The sequence below is a fragment of the Emys orbicularis genome, chromosome 2 (genome assembly GCF_028017835.1).
Source record: "Emys orbicularis isolate rEmyOrb1 chromosome 2, rEmyOrb1.hap1, whole genome shotgun sequence".
In the NCBI taxonomy this organism is placed as follows: domain Eukaryota; kingdom Metazoa; phylum Chordata; order Testudines; family Emydidae; genus Emys; species Emys orbicularis.
Window position 1 is genome coordinate 296,962,249 of NC_088684.1, and position 15,829 is coordinate 296,978,077.

The window sequence follows — 15,829 nt, forward strand, 5'->3', positions numbered from 1 at the left end:
TTTCTCAGACTGAGACAGGAGTCCTCCCCTCTTGCACTCTCCTGCTCATGCTTCCTCCCAGTATCCTATATCCCCACTTACCTCAGGGCTTTGGTCTCCTTCCCCTGGTGAACCTAGTTTAAAGCCCTCCTCACTAGGTTAGCCAGCCTGCCTGCAAAGATGTTCTTCCCTCTCTTTATTAGGTGGAGCCCGTCTCTGCCTAGCACTCCTCCTTCTTGGAACACCATCCCATGGTCGAAGAATCCAAAGCCTTTTCTCTGACACCACCTGCGTAGCCATTCGTTGACTTCCACAATTCGACGGTCTCTATCCAGGCCTTTTCCCTGCACAGGGAGGATGGATGAGAACACCACTTGCGCCTCAAACTCCTTTATCCTTCTTCCCAGAGCCACATAGTCTGCAGTGATCCGCTCAAGGTCATTCTTGGCAGTATCGTTGGTGCCCACGTGGAGAAGCAGGAAGGGGTAGCGATCTGACGGCTTGATGAGTCTCGGCAGTCTCTCCGTCACATCGCGAATCCTAGCTCCTGGCAAGCAGAAGACCTCTCGGTTTTCTCGGTCGGGGCAGCAGATAGATGACTCAGTCCCCCCGAGGAGGGAGTCCCCGACCACCACCACCCTCCTCCTTCTCTTGGGAGCGGTGGTCGTGGAACCCCCATCCCTAGGACAGTGCATCTCATGCCTTCCAATCGGTGGAGTCTCCTTCTGCTCCCTTCCCTCAGATGTATCATCTACTCCACTCTCCGCATTAGTACCTGTGGAGAGAAAATGAAAACGGTTGCTCACCTGTATCTCCATTGCTGGTACATGGACGCTCCTCTTTCTTCTTCTGGAGGTCACATGCTGCCAATTTTCTTCACCGTCCCTCAGTCCCCTCTGCGCAACCTGCTCCGATTCCTCAGAACGTTGTGCCCGTAGAAGCATATCCTGACGTCTGTCCAGGAAATCTTCATTTTCTCGTATGCAACGCAGGGTCGATACTTGTTTCTCCAGACCTCGAACCTTCTCTTCCAATATGGAGACCAGCTTGCACTTTGTAAAGACAAAGTCGCTTCTGTCCTGTGGAAGAAAGACAAACATGGCACAACCTGTGCAGGTTACAACAACTGAACATTCACCTTCCATACTTTCTTCCTTCTAAAGCTTCCTCAGCTGTTGCAGCAACTCACAGAAGCCCGCGAGATGTAAGCCTCAGTGGGCTCTCCCCAGGCGAACTCCCTCTGTTAGCCTCCGCTGTTCGCCGCTCAGCTGGTTCGCTGCTGACTGCCTTTTTATACCAGTCAGGCCCACTCAAGGCCCACCTGGAACAAAGCACTCCCAATTCACACTGTTCAAACAAACAATCAAACAATCAAGCACACGGTCAAACTGACAAACTGTCCCTGCAACAGACACTCAGATACTCACCAACACAGCCCCCTAATGCAGCACTTAGCGTACCTCCTCTCTGGCAGATCCCAGGTAAACATAACCCTCATTGACTGGATACAGCAGCATGCTCAGTTACAGTTGGCTTAAGAATATTATAGAACATTGACATATTTTTATAATAAAATTATATGGACATTTTCCATAAGGAATTGGCTTCAGGTTTGAATACAGTAAAAAACCTCCTCTTCTGGAGGCTAAGGGAGATTCTTGTTTATTCACTGAGTGGATTATTTTAGTTTGGAACCAAAGATTAAAGCTGGGCAGGAAATGGTTTTCCTGTCCCATGAAAATTTTGGAGATTTTAAAAATGTCCCATCCCAAAAGCTGATATTTTCATTTTTTCCACAAACCAAAAAGCTGGGGAAAAATTGATTTTGAACAATCAAAATATTTTCTTCCAATAGTTCAAATTATATGAACCTTTTAAAAAAATAATTAGCTAATTAAGATTTTGAAACAGAGTCATTTTGAACTAAAAAAAGGCAACTTTTCATTTTGAAAATGTAAAAAATGAACATTTAGACAATTTTAAGCTTCTTTTTTCTTTCAATTTTTTTTTGAAATGAGTAATTCATTGAAACTGGCCTTTTCCCACAAGAATATTTCATTTTTTACTAATCAGTATTTTCCAGTGTAGAAAGCACTGGGCTTCAATTGCAGCAAGGGAGGTTTAGGTTGGACATTAGGAAACATTTCCTAACTGTCCGGGTGGTTAACCACTGGAATAAATTGCTTAGGGAGGTTGTGGAAACACCATCATTGGAGATTGTTAAGAGCAGGTTAGACAAACACCTGTCAGGGATGTTCTAGATGGTGCTTTGTCCTGCCATGAGTGCAGGGGACTGGACTTCTGACCTCTCGAGGTCCCTTCCAGTCCTATGATTCTATGATTGATCCAATATTGTGCTCTAATATTTTTCATGGAAACTTTATTAATGCAGGATAAAAAGAACCCCCGTGAATGGGGTTGGGTAGCGGGTCAACTCTTGAATCCCGGAGGAAGTTGCGTCTGAGTGTGCTTCAGTGGATTTATGTCCTCTCACCATTAATCACAATGGGCTAAACTCTATTATCCCTTGGCTCAAGTCTACCTAGCAGAGTTTAAGTGTAAGGCATTTCCATGGGGTAGAAAGTATCCTAACTACAGCTGGCCAAAATTCTTTGGCTGAAACTTTTTTTCAGAGAAAAGTGCACATTCAGCTACACCAGAATGTTTGCCCAATTGTATTGGGTTCTTCGGGATGGAAAAACATCAAATAAATTCATTTCCCCACTGCTAAACCTTGCTGTTCAGTGTCCCACCTCTGCATGGAGGGATGAAAGCAAAGCTCTAAATCAGTGTTGGTGAGAACAGGGGCTTGTTTGCATTGGGAAGTTATTCCTGAGCAAGATAATATGTGAATTTAAGGCACTAGAACTATCCTGGTATGGACACTCTTAATTTACTGGATTAAACTAAACCAGAAAATGGCATTCTTATTTGGCTACGGCTACACTACGGGGGGGCGATCGATTTCAGATACGCAAATTCAGCTACGGGAATAGCGTAGCTGAATTCGACTTATCTGATCCGACTTACCCCGCTGTGAGGACGGCGGCAAATCGACTGCCGCGGCTCCCCCGTCGACGGCGCTTACTCCTACCTGGGCTGGTGGAGTACGCGCGTCGATTCGGGGATCGATTGTCGCGTCCCGACGAGACGCGATAAATCGATCCCCGAGAGATTGATTTCTACCCGCCGATCCGGGCGATAGTAAAGACAAGCCCAAAGGCCATCTAGGGAGTTACGTTAAATAGCTGTAGAGTCGTTTCCCGTGTCGACCAGCCCTAAAGCAATAGGATTGTGTCAGTGGTGAGAATAGGGCTAATCAGTATAGAGCAATAATGAGGGGGGAAGTGTATGATCAAAAGAACTCTGTGAATAGCTGATTTCTTGGTTTGCTGGCTAGTCTGAAACATAAATGAAAAACTTTAGTTTCTGGTTGACCCAAATAGATTTTTTTCCCCACAAATTTCCATGTTTTTGGCTGACCATTTGAATGAAATGGTTTGTTTGATCCGTTGCAGTTTTTGCAATTGTTATATTTTTTAATAAAATTGAAGTAAATTTTGAAACAAAAAGTCTTTTAAATGGGAAACTTAAAATATTTAGACCTTTTAGATTTTTCTGAGGTTTTAGATCAAAGCTAAACAATCCAGCTCATTTGACACAGATTCATAAAATATTTCAGTGAACCCAAATCTGCGTTGCTCAGAAAAAAAGGATTTTGGTCCAACTCCCCTCTCCCCCCGGTTCTAATGAACAATATATGGTGATACTCAGAGTAAAACTATCCCAATTCGGATTAGTCCTGAGGCTCACATTTTCAACAGTGAGGGTGGTTAACGGCTGGAATGAACTACCAGGGGACGTGACGGTTTATCCAGCGAGAGCTGCTGCCAAATCAAGACCCGATGGCTCTCCGGAAGAGACGCTTAATAAAATGCCAGTTAATGGGCTTAATACCGAGGATAACTGTATAGGAGTGTGACCTGAGTTATACAGCCAGACTAAATGATCTCATTGTCCTTTCTAGCCCTTAAAATATATGATAAATTTATAGCATTGCTGTAAGTAAACCTATAAAATCACTATATGGCAGTGACAACGAGGAGTCCTGTGGCACCTTAAAGACTAACAAATGTATCACGATAGTTTATGCCCAGATACATTTGTTAGTCTTTAAGGTGCCACAGGACTCCTCGTTGTCTTTGCTGAAACAGACGAACACGACTACCCCTCTGAAATATATGGCATTGGTGGGGGTAACATTACATGAGCATTATTATTGATACTACTTCATTAATTCATTAGTATTGGGCTTAATCCCAACCCCATTCTGTTAGGTGCTGTACCAACATATAACAAAACAAAACAAAACCCAACCTCTGGCCAAAGGAGCTTGTAATGTAAGCTTAAAATAAGAGACAACGATACAGATGACAAACAGATGGGGAGCAGCACAAGGTGACAACAAGATGATTGAGAATAAAGCTGTATAACAAGTATATAGAGCCTTGTCAGAATTTGATTTTTAAGTTTTTTATCATTTTAATTGATAATATCAATGTTTATTTTTAAGGCTTTTTTATTTTAAATGTTTAAACCTTTATAATTGCGGGAAATTATGGGGGATCAGACAATGGGAGGTCAGACATTTTTTTTAATGACAGTCGACACTGAGATTCAAAAAGTTCAAGCTTTATAACTGTTAAAACACAAATTGTCAACATCACTTGTCAAAATAGATCAAAAAAATATCCTTAAATCAAACTCAAATACATTCTGAAGCTGCAATTTTTCTTACTTTGCCTATCTGTAAATTTCAATTATTATTGATGGCAACATTTTTTTCATTGGTTTGTGTGCATATGGTGAAATCAATATTTACCAACCTTTATTGAGAAAAATTTATTCCTTCCCAGCCTAAGTATATACAATAACACTGTTAAGAATAGATGTATATAGCACTAGTATGAATATAGATGTGATCAATGTAAAGACAAGTGCAAAGACAAGTACTTCACTCTAGAAGGGAAAATCAAATGCATAAATACAATGTGGGGAATAACTGGCTAGGGAGAAGTGCTGCTTAGATGGATCTGGGAGTTCAAGTGGATCACAAGTTGACTATGAGCCAACAATGAGGTGCAGTTGTGAAAAAGGCTGTCTAGGGTGTATTACCAGGTATGTTGTACGTATGTAAGACCAGGGCGGTGATTATTTGGCTCTGCTTGGCACTGGTGAGGCCTCAGTTGAAGTTCTGTGTCTAGGTTTGGGAGCCACACTTTAGAAAAGATGTGGGCAAATAGGAGAGAGTCCAGAGGGGAACAACAAAAATGACAAAAAGGGTTTACAAAACCTGATTTATTAGGAAAGTTTTTTTAAAAATGGGCATGTTTTGTTTTGAGACAAGACGACTGAGGAGGGACCTGATAACAGTCTTCAACTACGTTAAGGGCTGTTATAAAGGGGATAGAGATCAATTGTGGCAGCCCGTATGAGGCCCAGACACTAAAGAGAGGAAAAGCATTGAATTCTCATAATGCGAGTCACATACTGAGCATTAATTAAAGTAACACATTAAGAAATTAAACCTAGAAGCAAGTTTATTTTATTTTTAATCTCAGATAACCTTGCAGGGCACCATTTCAAATAGATTAATGGTCAAGAAACAAGGAAAGGTGTCTATATTCCAACAGCCACATAATGACAGGACATTAGGTAACATCGTTCCTCTCAAGCAATTGTAAAACATAATTTCCACATGCTACATCAGTTCTTTGAGTTTCATTTAATTCTTGTACGACATTTGTGATACACAAATCAAGGCAGTAACACATAGAACATACTACGATCCTTCTTCCAATTGTTCTTCTCAATTGACTGGAATTGTCATGGTGAACAAATTAGCTGAGAATGTTTTTCCAGTCTATCACCCTCTTAAGAGCATCCTTAACCTCCTTGTTCCTCAGGCTGTAGATCAGGGGGTTCAACATGGGGACCACCAGGGTATAAAACACAGCAGAGATTTTCTCCTGTTCCAGTGAGTAGCTGGAACTGGGCTGTATGTGGCTTAAGCTCACAGGTCCATAGAACATGGTGACAGCTGTCAGATGAGAGGCACAGGTGGAGAAGGCTTTGCGCCTGCCCTTGGCGGAGCAGATCCTCAGGATAGAGAAGAGGATGTACAGATAAGAGATTATGACAATCAGGAGGGTGGACATGGCAATAACCCCAGAGAACGCTACAAGCAAAATCTCACTGATGTGGTTATCAGAGCAGGCGAGCTTCAGCAATGGGTTAGTGTCACAAAAGTAATGATTGATGACGTTGGGTCCGCAGAATGACAACTCAGCAAGCCACATGTGTGGGTCAGTGAGTTCATGAGCCCCCCTACATATGAGCTGGCCACTAGATGAATACAGACTCTCTTAGACATAACAGCGGTGTAGAGCAGAGGGTTACAGATGGCTACATAGCGGTCATACGCCATCACGGCCAGCAGGAACCCTTCTGTGGTCACAAACACAACAAAAGAGAAGTGTTGAGCAATACAGGCAGAGTAAGAAATGCTTTTACTCCCCACTAAGAAATTCACCAGCATCCTTGGAGCGAAGACTGAGGAGTAGCAGAGGTCAACAACGGACAGGTCACTGAGGAAGAAGTACATGGGGGGGTGGAGTCGGGGATCAACCCTGATCAACACAATCATCCCAAGCTTCCCCACCAGCGTAAGAACATAGATCACCAGGAACGCCGCGAAGAGGGGTATCTGCAACTCCTGACGCTCCGTGAGCCCCAGGAGGATGAACTGGGTCACCATGCTGTGATTGCCCTCAGCCATTTATACAGGGGTGCATGAAACCATACCTGCCGGGATAACAAGAGTGAGCAGCATGGAAGAAGGAAATTTCATGGCATGAATTAAATCTGAATGACACCACCGGGCTTGAATGTGGGTAATGAATATCTGACAGGAAACCAGCCGCCATGATGTCTGGGAAGAGCTGGGATGGACCTTTAAATTTACACTCCCTTTTTAACAGGGCTGAGGTTTTCAAGGCTGTCTAGGAGATTTAGACATCCAAGTCTCCATAAAATTGACTGGAATTAGGCATCCAGTTCCCCATAGGGAGTTTCCGGATTCATGTACATTATCACAAATTTTCTCCAATGAAATATACCTGGCATGGGTTTGAGTTTGAGCTAGGTACTTTATATTGTCTGCTCACTGAGGGTAAGTTAGAAAGCACTCATACTTTAAATCCTTCCAGATTAGGGTGACCAGACAGTAAATGTGAAAAATCGGGATGGGGGTAGGAGGTAATTGGAGCCTATATAAGAAAAAAGACCCAGAAATCGGGACTGTCCCTATAAAATTGGGACATCTGGTCACCCTATTCCAGATAATCCTTTTAGATGACTACAATGTCTGTTATGTCCCAGTCACTTGGTTACTGCTGCTTCATAACACATCCCCTGGCAGTGTTGCTAATCCCAAGCATTTGAAAACCATTATCAGGCTTCCAAAAATCATGCAGTTGGCTTAAAATCTTGAGATCTTTTAAAAATAATACACAAAGGGTTTAGAGAGGGGGCAGGGAAGTGTAATTCTGTTTTGTGCAAGATTTTATATTTCAGAATTTGGTTTAGGAACAAACCCACAGTTTTTGAAAAGTCTCTGGAAAAGGGAATGGATCCCTGGAGTCATGGACACTGAGAATTTTGGATGTTCCCAGCCCCCAGGGCAATCTGCATGTGTATCTGCTCCAAGGCCATGGACTCTGGAAGCTCTGAGGTTGCTAGCAGGCCACTGGGCAGGTTGCAAAGGAGCTGGGCAGGTGAACTAGCAGAAACCAGGCAGGATTCTGATGTAGGCAGAGTTTCCTCAATTCCGTGGTGCTGCAGTGAAATTGGCCCTTCTTGACGAAATGTTCCAATTTCACTCAGTCAGCAAATTGCAATGGAACAATGTTTCTGGGCCCTGGAGAGAGTCACGTTTTCAAGCTTTTCTTAGCAACCCTGAGGGCTCGAAACATACTTAAAAAAAAATCTGAGATTCTTAACTGATTACATGACTGAAGGAGCTGAGGCTTTAAGAGAAGCACCAAATACCGTGAGAACTGGTAAGTGTGCCTTCAATCTATGCTATCCTTGCTCTAGGAGGTTTCTGGCCACTTGTCTCCAGTCCCAGTTTCTTATGCCTACTAGTGGTACACACTGCCAGGTCCTTCATCTCTCTAGGTCATTCGCCGTGACACAGGAATATGATACAGGCGGGAAATGGTGAAGGAATAACATTGGCACAGAAGCAACAATGGAAGGCTGTGTGCAAGGCTCTGAAGGAGGGAGGGAGGATGCTTGGAAGAGGGAGCATAGGGGGATTACATGAAGCCACAGGTGAGAGAATGAGATAAAAGGAGAAAATGCTGTATCAGAGAGGAGTGTGAGGAGAGTGGAGAGAGAAAGAAGGAAGAAAGAAGGCTGAAGAGACATGAAGGCAAAACTATGTAACACCTCAAAAGTGAGGCTTTCTCCATTTGCTTCCTTCTTCTGGCTCCCCCGTCCCCATTGAATCGAACACAAACAGCTTGTTTTCAATCCAAGCCCCTTCACACTCTATCAACACCATGAGGCTCCTCTGCTATTGCAATGTCATCTACCGCCTCTGCCCTCCCACTGCTTCCCATTGGTTACAGTTTTCAAACAAACACGACCATGACTGGGGCTGCCGCAGTGCAAATAATTACTGTTATTTCCCCCTTATGGTTAGAGACCGGCCACACCAGAACCCACTGGATCCAAGTGTCCGTCCTCCCCCCCCCCCACTCACACACATACACAACACTGGATAATGGTCAGACTGGCAGTAGGGGCACTAGATTGAGATAGTCCTTTAATTCCTGGCTCTGCTTCACACTCCCTCTCTTACTATGTTTTTCCAGAGAACCTAGTACAGTGGGGCCTTGACCTCTAATTGATAACACAACAACAATAAATACAAATTTTATAACCCTGATTTATCTCTATAATTGGCTGAAAAGCCCAGAATCTGAAAATCCTCAAAGGTTGAAGAAGTCGGATCTGAATCTGATTCCAGATCTGAAGTGTGTAACTCAGATTCATCTCTATGTATAATCCTGGATTCTTACCTAATATCCATCCGGACCTTTCAGGGTCTTCCATGAACCATGTCCATTGCCACTGTAATTTACCCTGAGACAGAAAAATGAACAAACGAACAATGTCTGTCTCAACTTGCAATGTTGACTGCGCTAACATCACATTTCCAAGTAAATGGAGAAAATGGAAAGTTATGTCCAGGAATCAGAACTGAAGGAAAATAGCTATCCCACCTCCACTGAAGGAAAGAAGTATTCTATCATAGCTACTGGTGGAAGAGAGAGTTCAATCACTCTTTATCCCTAAGGGATCATGTTAGGGCACCAAAAACCTTATATATTCATTTCTGTGGCATTTAAGGATCAAGTCTCTGAAGTCACACCTCCAATTATAGTCTCAAGCCAGGCACAGAGGGGCTCATTACAATGCCCTCCTTGGTGCCCTAACATGCTAAGTAGATTTGTTTATTTGTCTTTGCTCAGTTTTACGGAAAGCTCTCGCTGTTTTGCTAAGTCACAGGAAGAAGTCTCAAGAGCAGTGTAACTGGAAATGAATGGCTCAGTCTTTCTTTCTGTAGGGAGCACTCAGTGAATTCAGCGTCAAAGTTAGGCTTAAAAGAAATCCAGATGTGTTAAACTATGGAAAAAGCACAGTTACAGCGAACAAACAACTGTAACTTTGTTCGTGTAGATGCCAAGCAATCACCCTATCCTTACAATTAGTGCCTAATAGTGCCTTACAATTTACTGCCCCTGATTGGGTAAAACTGATTTTTCCTACAGTTTATGGCCAGAAGAGGTCAATGTGATCATCTAATCTGACCTCCTGCATAACAAAACCTTGCCCAATAATTTATGTATCGAGCCTATAATTATTATTTTTTCTTGCTCTCACACATCTTTTAGCTAGATATCCAGTTGGAATGACTTCAAGTGACAGACAATCTACCATTAGCAGGAGTGTTGTAAGCAAGACAAGAGAAGTAATTCTTCCACTCTACACAGCTCTGATAAGGTCTCAACTGCAGTATCGTGTCCAGTTCTGGGCGCCACATTCAGGAAACATGGGGACAAATTGGAGAGAGTCCTGAGAAGAGCAACAAAAATGATTAAAGGTCTAGAAAACATGACTTATGAGGGAAGATTGAAAGAATTAGGTTTGTTTAGTCTGGAAAAGAGAAGACTGAGAGGGGACATAACAGTTTTCAAATACCTAACAGGTTGTTACAAGGAGGAGGGAGAAGAATTATTCTCCTTAACCTCTGATGATAGGACAAGAAGCAATGGGCTTAAATTGCAGCAAGGGAGGTTTAGGTTGGACATTAGGAAAAAATTTCTAATCGTCAGGGAGGTTAGGCACTGGAATAAATTGCCTAGGGAGGATGTGGAATCTCCATAATTGGAGATTTTTCAGAGCAGGTTAGATGTTCTTGATGGTGCTTGGTCCTGCCATGAGTGCAGGGGGCTGCCCTTGATGACATCTTGAGGTCCCTTCCAGTCCTATGATTCTATCATGGATCGAGTGATGCTTTTTGTTAAGATGGCTGGTGCTGGTAGCTGGGTATGGCTCTGTTTTTTGCCCCCTTCCTCTGCCTGCCCAGTTCTCAGCTCGAGGATACCGCTGCTTCTGTAGGCCACGCAGCAGGCTCCCCAGCCTTTAGAATTGCTTTTCCCCCTGCCCTGTGTCTGAGCTGTGTTGGGAGCAGGGGAGTGAGATGAAAACTCCGCGGTGTTTGGGTGAGGGCAGAAAGGGGGTGGCAGCAGTAGGAGGCAGAAGGGATCAAATTGCATGAAAAAGAGGGAAAATGTTTGACTGGGCGTCGTGGGTCTGAAAGGCAGTGGGCTAGGGGTTAGGCAGTGATTCCCCAGACCTTTTCAATCTCTCCATTCCTGAGGGGGGGTGTCCTGTTGTGTCATACATATAAAATCAAAAGATCCTAGAAGGAGCCTGGCATGTGGTTGAAACTTGCCCGTAGTTCAGTGTTGTTTGTTTTACAGTAGTGACTGGAGGTGCAAACAGAGACCAGAACCCCAGGGTCCTTGATTTCAATGGGGCTTCTTACAGTCTAAAGCATGTTAAGCATGTGCTTATGTTTCCTTGGATTGGGGCTAGTGTGCTCAGTACCTTGCTGGTCTGAGCTTTATTCTGGGTGAGCTGAGAAGTTGGGAAATGTCTGTAGATCCTAGGAGAGCTGTTAAAGCAGCACTGCAAAGAAACTGGAGGGATTTGACAGCTTTATATGGCATAGTGTATGGATGCGGATGCTTAAAGGATACTAAACATCATGCTTCAGGACTTAACCAAATCTCTAATTATTAGAGATCATGGCAGGATGTGGGGAAGGGCTGATTATTCCACATCTGCCTATTGAAAGTTATTAAACCCTCTTTTGAAACCTCTGGTACTAGCCACTAGCAGAGACAAGACACTAGATGGAGCTCCGGTCTGATCCAATCTGGCAATTTCTGTGTGTTTATTCAGTGTTTCATAAAAAGACCGGTGAATCCAAATGCTTCTGCAGACCAAATTCCTTCTAAAGAGAGAATCTGCACCAGTGGGTGCTGTCCTATTCCAAACTGAGTGACTGTCCGGGTCTGTCACATCTTATACTGGGATCACGTTCCGCAGTTAGAGCGTAAAGCGGAAATCGCGTATAGTCAAAATTACGTTGAGTGGAATGGCGGGCGGAATCGCCCGCACTAGAGGTACCGTATTAAAATTGTTATTTTTCTCTCTCTTTTTTTTTTTTGCCGACTGCGTAAAGCTGAAATCGCGCATGTTAAATGCGCGTAAGATGCGACAGACCTGTAGGCACTTATCGGCCTGAGAGGGGGTGCTTGTGACAGGCGGGTTTCGAGGCCATTAAACTGAAAATTGAAATCTGAAGTCAGATTTGATTCAGGTCTCTCTTAAACTGCTATAAACAGATGCAAATCAAGAGGAATGGCACTGAAATCCCCTGGAGTTCCAGCTGTGTAAAACCTGTGTAAACCAGATCAGAATAATAATAATAAAAATCTCTACCCCAGCCATATACTCCACTGTACAGAGCTGTCTCCATGGGGTACTCCTGGGGGAATTCTGCACCAAAACAATATTTTAAAATTCTGCATATTTAATTTGTCAAATAACACTATATAATCACACCGGTTTCAATTATTTTGGTAATTTTTCAAAATACCTGCCAGCCACAGGGCCCCCCTGGCCCAGACACCTGCACCCCCTACAGTCCCCCAGAGCCCAGCTGCAGCCTTCCCAGCTCAGACACTCGCACCCCTCCGTTTCCAAAGCCCAGGGATCCAGAGAGAGAAACAACCTGATGCTGGGCCCTGTGCTTGTATGGAGTTTCCTGCATGTCACCTCCTCCTTTCAAGGAGTGCCAATGTAAGGGGACTGTTGCCCCCTTACTAACATTCAGTGGGGGTGTTTTGGTGGCTAGCTCCCAGCACTAAAAGGGGAAGGGTCGATGGCAAATCAGGAGCCTGAGACTGACAGTCCCCAGGAACAATGGGTAGAGGCCAATGCTCAAGATCAGCCTGATTGACAGGGTGGGCAGGCTAATCAGAGAATCAGGAGACCGGGGGGTCCCGTCCTCCCTGTGAGCTGGAATTGCCTGGGTCAGACTGAGTGTGGCCGAGCTAAGGAGAGAGCAGGGGCCCAAGCTAGGCTGCTGGGAGCAGAGCTGCAGCCCCAAAGCCAGAGCACAGCCCAGAGAGAGCAGAGCTGCCCTGGGAGGAGAGCTGCAGCAACCAGAGCCAGAGGGGCCAGACAAGCAGCCAGGAAGCAGGTCAGAGCTGGGAGCAGGGTCACAGAAGCAGCCTGCAGAGTCCGGGCACTTCGGCGGCGGGTCCCGGAGCGAGTGAAGGATCCGCCGCAGAATTGCCGCCGAAGACCCGGAGCGCGGAAGGACCCCCCGCCGCCGAATTGCCGCCAAGGATGGCAAATGCCGCCCCCCCCAAATCCTGGCACCCTAGGCGACCGCCTAGGTCGCCTAAATGGAAGCGCCGGCCCTGGGGCTAGGACAGAGGGTTGGGGTGTGGGGGGATGAGGGCTCTGGCTGGAGGTGTGGGCTCTGGGGTGGGGCAGGGCTGGGGATGAGTTTAGGGTGCAGGCAGGCTACCCTGGGACTGGAGCCAGAGAGGAGGACTCCCCCCAGCCCTCTCCCTGCCGGCAGCAGTGAGCTCTGGGGTAGGGACCCCCTTCTCCCTCCCTGGCAGCACACTCACCCCCCCCCCCCACTGTCACTGCACGTGCTCCTAGGGCCCCTCTCAGGTCCAGGAATCCCCCTCGCCTCCTCTGTGGTGGGTGCCATGCCGGGGGGGGGGGGCCTGCTATCACATGTGCACCTCCTCCCCTGCTGCTGCCCCTCACTGTAGGCTCACTGGGGGTGGGGGATGGGGCTGCCCCTTGCCCAGCGTGGGGCAAGAGCGGTGACTGCGGGCAGGGAGGGCAGCTGTACTGGTGGAGGGTCCCACTGGAAAATGAAAGGGTCTGAGGGGGAAGGGCAGCCTGCCCTGGCAGTAGTGCGGGGGGGCACTAGGACCCTGCAGCGGCAGTTAATGCAGGCAGGCAGCATGGAGCTGCAGGGGAGGGGAGAGACAGGCTCTGCTCCAGGACCCAGCGAGGTGCATGGGGGCAGCAAAGGGGGGCCGGGGCACACTCAGGGGAGGCACGGGGGGGGCAGCGGGTGGAGCCAGGGGGGAGACCCGGCCTGAACATTCGTGGAGCCGGGCCCCGGACCCGCAATATTGCTGGAGCCAGGAGGAGGGGTCAGAGAGGGAGTGAATGCTCCATTTTCTCCATATTGGCCCGTACCGGCTTACTTTCACCTCTGCTGAGTGCTGAGTTTGGGGCCCGACTTGAGCCGCCCTGCAGGGCCCAGCCAATCCACCTGTGGGGGCTGAGACGTGTCTGAAAATCACCTACCTCGAAGGTGTCTGGAGTTGGGCACCCAAACTCATGAGTCACGTTTGTAAATCGTGGCTCTCCCCGTGGCGGGGTTAAAGGTCAGAGCTAGTGGACGGGACACGTGGCCCCACGGCCATGGAGACGTTTAGGTTGAAAATGGCAAAAGTGGCTGTGGATTTTGGCTGTTTCAGTTTCGGGGTTCCCCATTTGCAACACCTAGAACCTGATTGTCTGAGACGCCTGAGCACCCCCCTCCTCCCGCTCAGCCCTTCGGGAGCCCAGACCCTGCAAGTGTCCGGAGGGGACCCTATGAACTAAGAGCCAAAATTCCTGGGCACATTGGACAATGGCAGGATTCAGAGACTTTAAACAAATGGCCGATAAAGCCCCATTAATGTCTGTTCTACCCCCTGAGCGACAGGGCTCTGGGGAGGGTGGGAGAGATGAGACCACGGACCCCTCGTGTTGTTAAACAGCAGCCCCTCCCACGGGGTAAGCAGTGACATCTATTGGCTGCAAATAGGGGCAGGCCAGTGGCCCATCTGCGTTGGTGGCCGACCTGCCGTGGTGCCAGCCAGGCCCTGCTGCTTCAGAGGAAGGAAATTTCTCTAGTGCCCAGTTCAGTCAGTCGTCCGTGTCCCGTCCCGTCCCCCTCCCCCCCCCCACCCCCCCATGGGCCAATGAGCAGCTGCTGCCCTGCCAGCCTTAGGGCAGACCCTCCCTGCCCCACGACCCGATACCCATTGTAGGGATATTAAAGAAGGTACTAACAGTGATTCCCCCAAGAGACAGTGACCCCCTCATAATTTGGCCCCCACACTTTAAAATTCAACAGTTTCACCAAGTACAAAAATCTCTTGGGTCTTCTGTTAAAACTTGTAAGCTACTGTCTGTAGAAACCATTGATTATATCTATCCTGTGAAAGATACTTTACTACTATGTAAAACTTACAAACAAGTTAACTGACTTTGTTCTTGAAGTAATTGATACAATGTAAACAAACACTATAAGCTGTTAAGTAACTTTCACTTCATTCAAGGGCTCCTAGGACAGACCCCCCCACCCTCTGTGATTAAAGGGCCGGGAGTCTCAAATGAATTAGCACACACCCCGAAAGTGGTGGAGACAGTAAATTAAAATATGGTTAAGGTATGGAATGTATGCTGATGAATGCTTGATATACATGAATGGTTAGGGAGGTGCCAGCCTAGAAAGAAAGTATCCATCGGCCAAAGAATGTGTCAAGTGGATGACCAGACAACCCCCGGAGGGTAAACTGGGATCCACCCCATCACCTGGAAGGATGAGAAACACAAACTTTGGACAGTGTGGAGCCACCAGGAATGTGCCACTTTGGACAGGAATGTGCCATCTGCTGATTGAGTCAGCAACAGCAGGATGAAACAGCTCCCATAGACTAACATAGGAATTAAATCCTATAAGAATGGACTCTCAAGACTGATGACTTTGAGTCTCTGGTTCTGCTTCCAACCTCCAGGAGCATCAGGTGCACCTGACACAGACTCGGCTCCATCCTCATGACCAAGATACCTGGCCAGTAACTTGGCATGAGCAACTTCTAGGCTGGTAACTATAACACCTATACAGAACTTGAATGAATGATTGTGTGAATGAATCTATCTATCTATATATGTGTGTGTGTGTGTGTGTATAAGGAATAAGTAGTGATAGGAATAAGTAGTCAAACAACGTTGTTTACTTTTATCTTTTGCTTTACCATTATATTTACAATAAATGTGGCATCTTTGCCTTATCCCTCTTAATAAGATCCTGCTGGTTTTTATTCTATTTGTATAACACAGA

The 15,829-nt window shown here is 46.2% G+C and overlaps 1 pseudogene; it reads right to left on the minus strand.

Annotated features, from left to right (window-relative positions):
- Positions 1-5,879: 5,879 nt before the first annotated feature.
- LOC135874255 (olfactory receptor-like protein COR8) lies at positions 5,880-14,095 on the minus strand (annotated as a pseudogene).
- Positions 14,096-15,829: the final 1,734 nt, after the last annotated feature.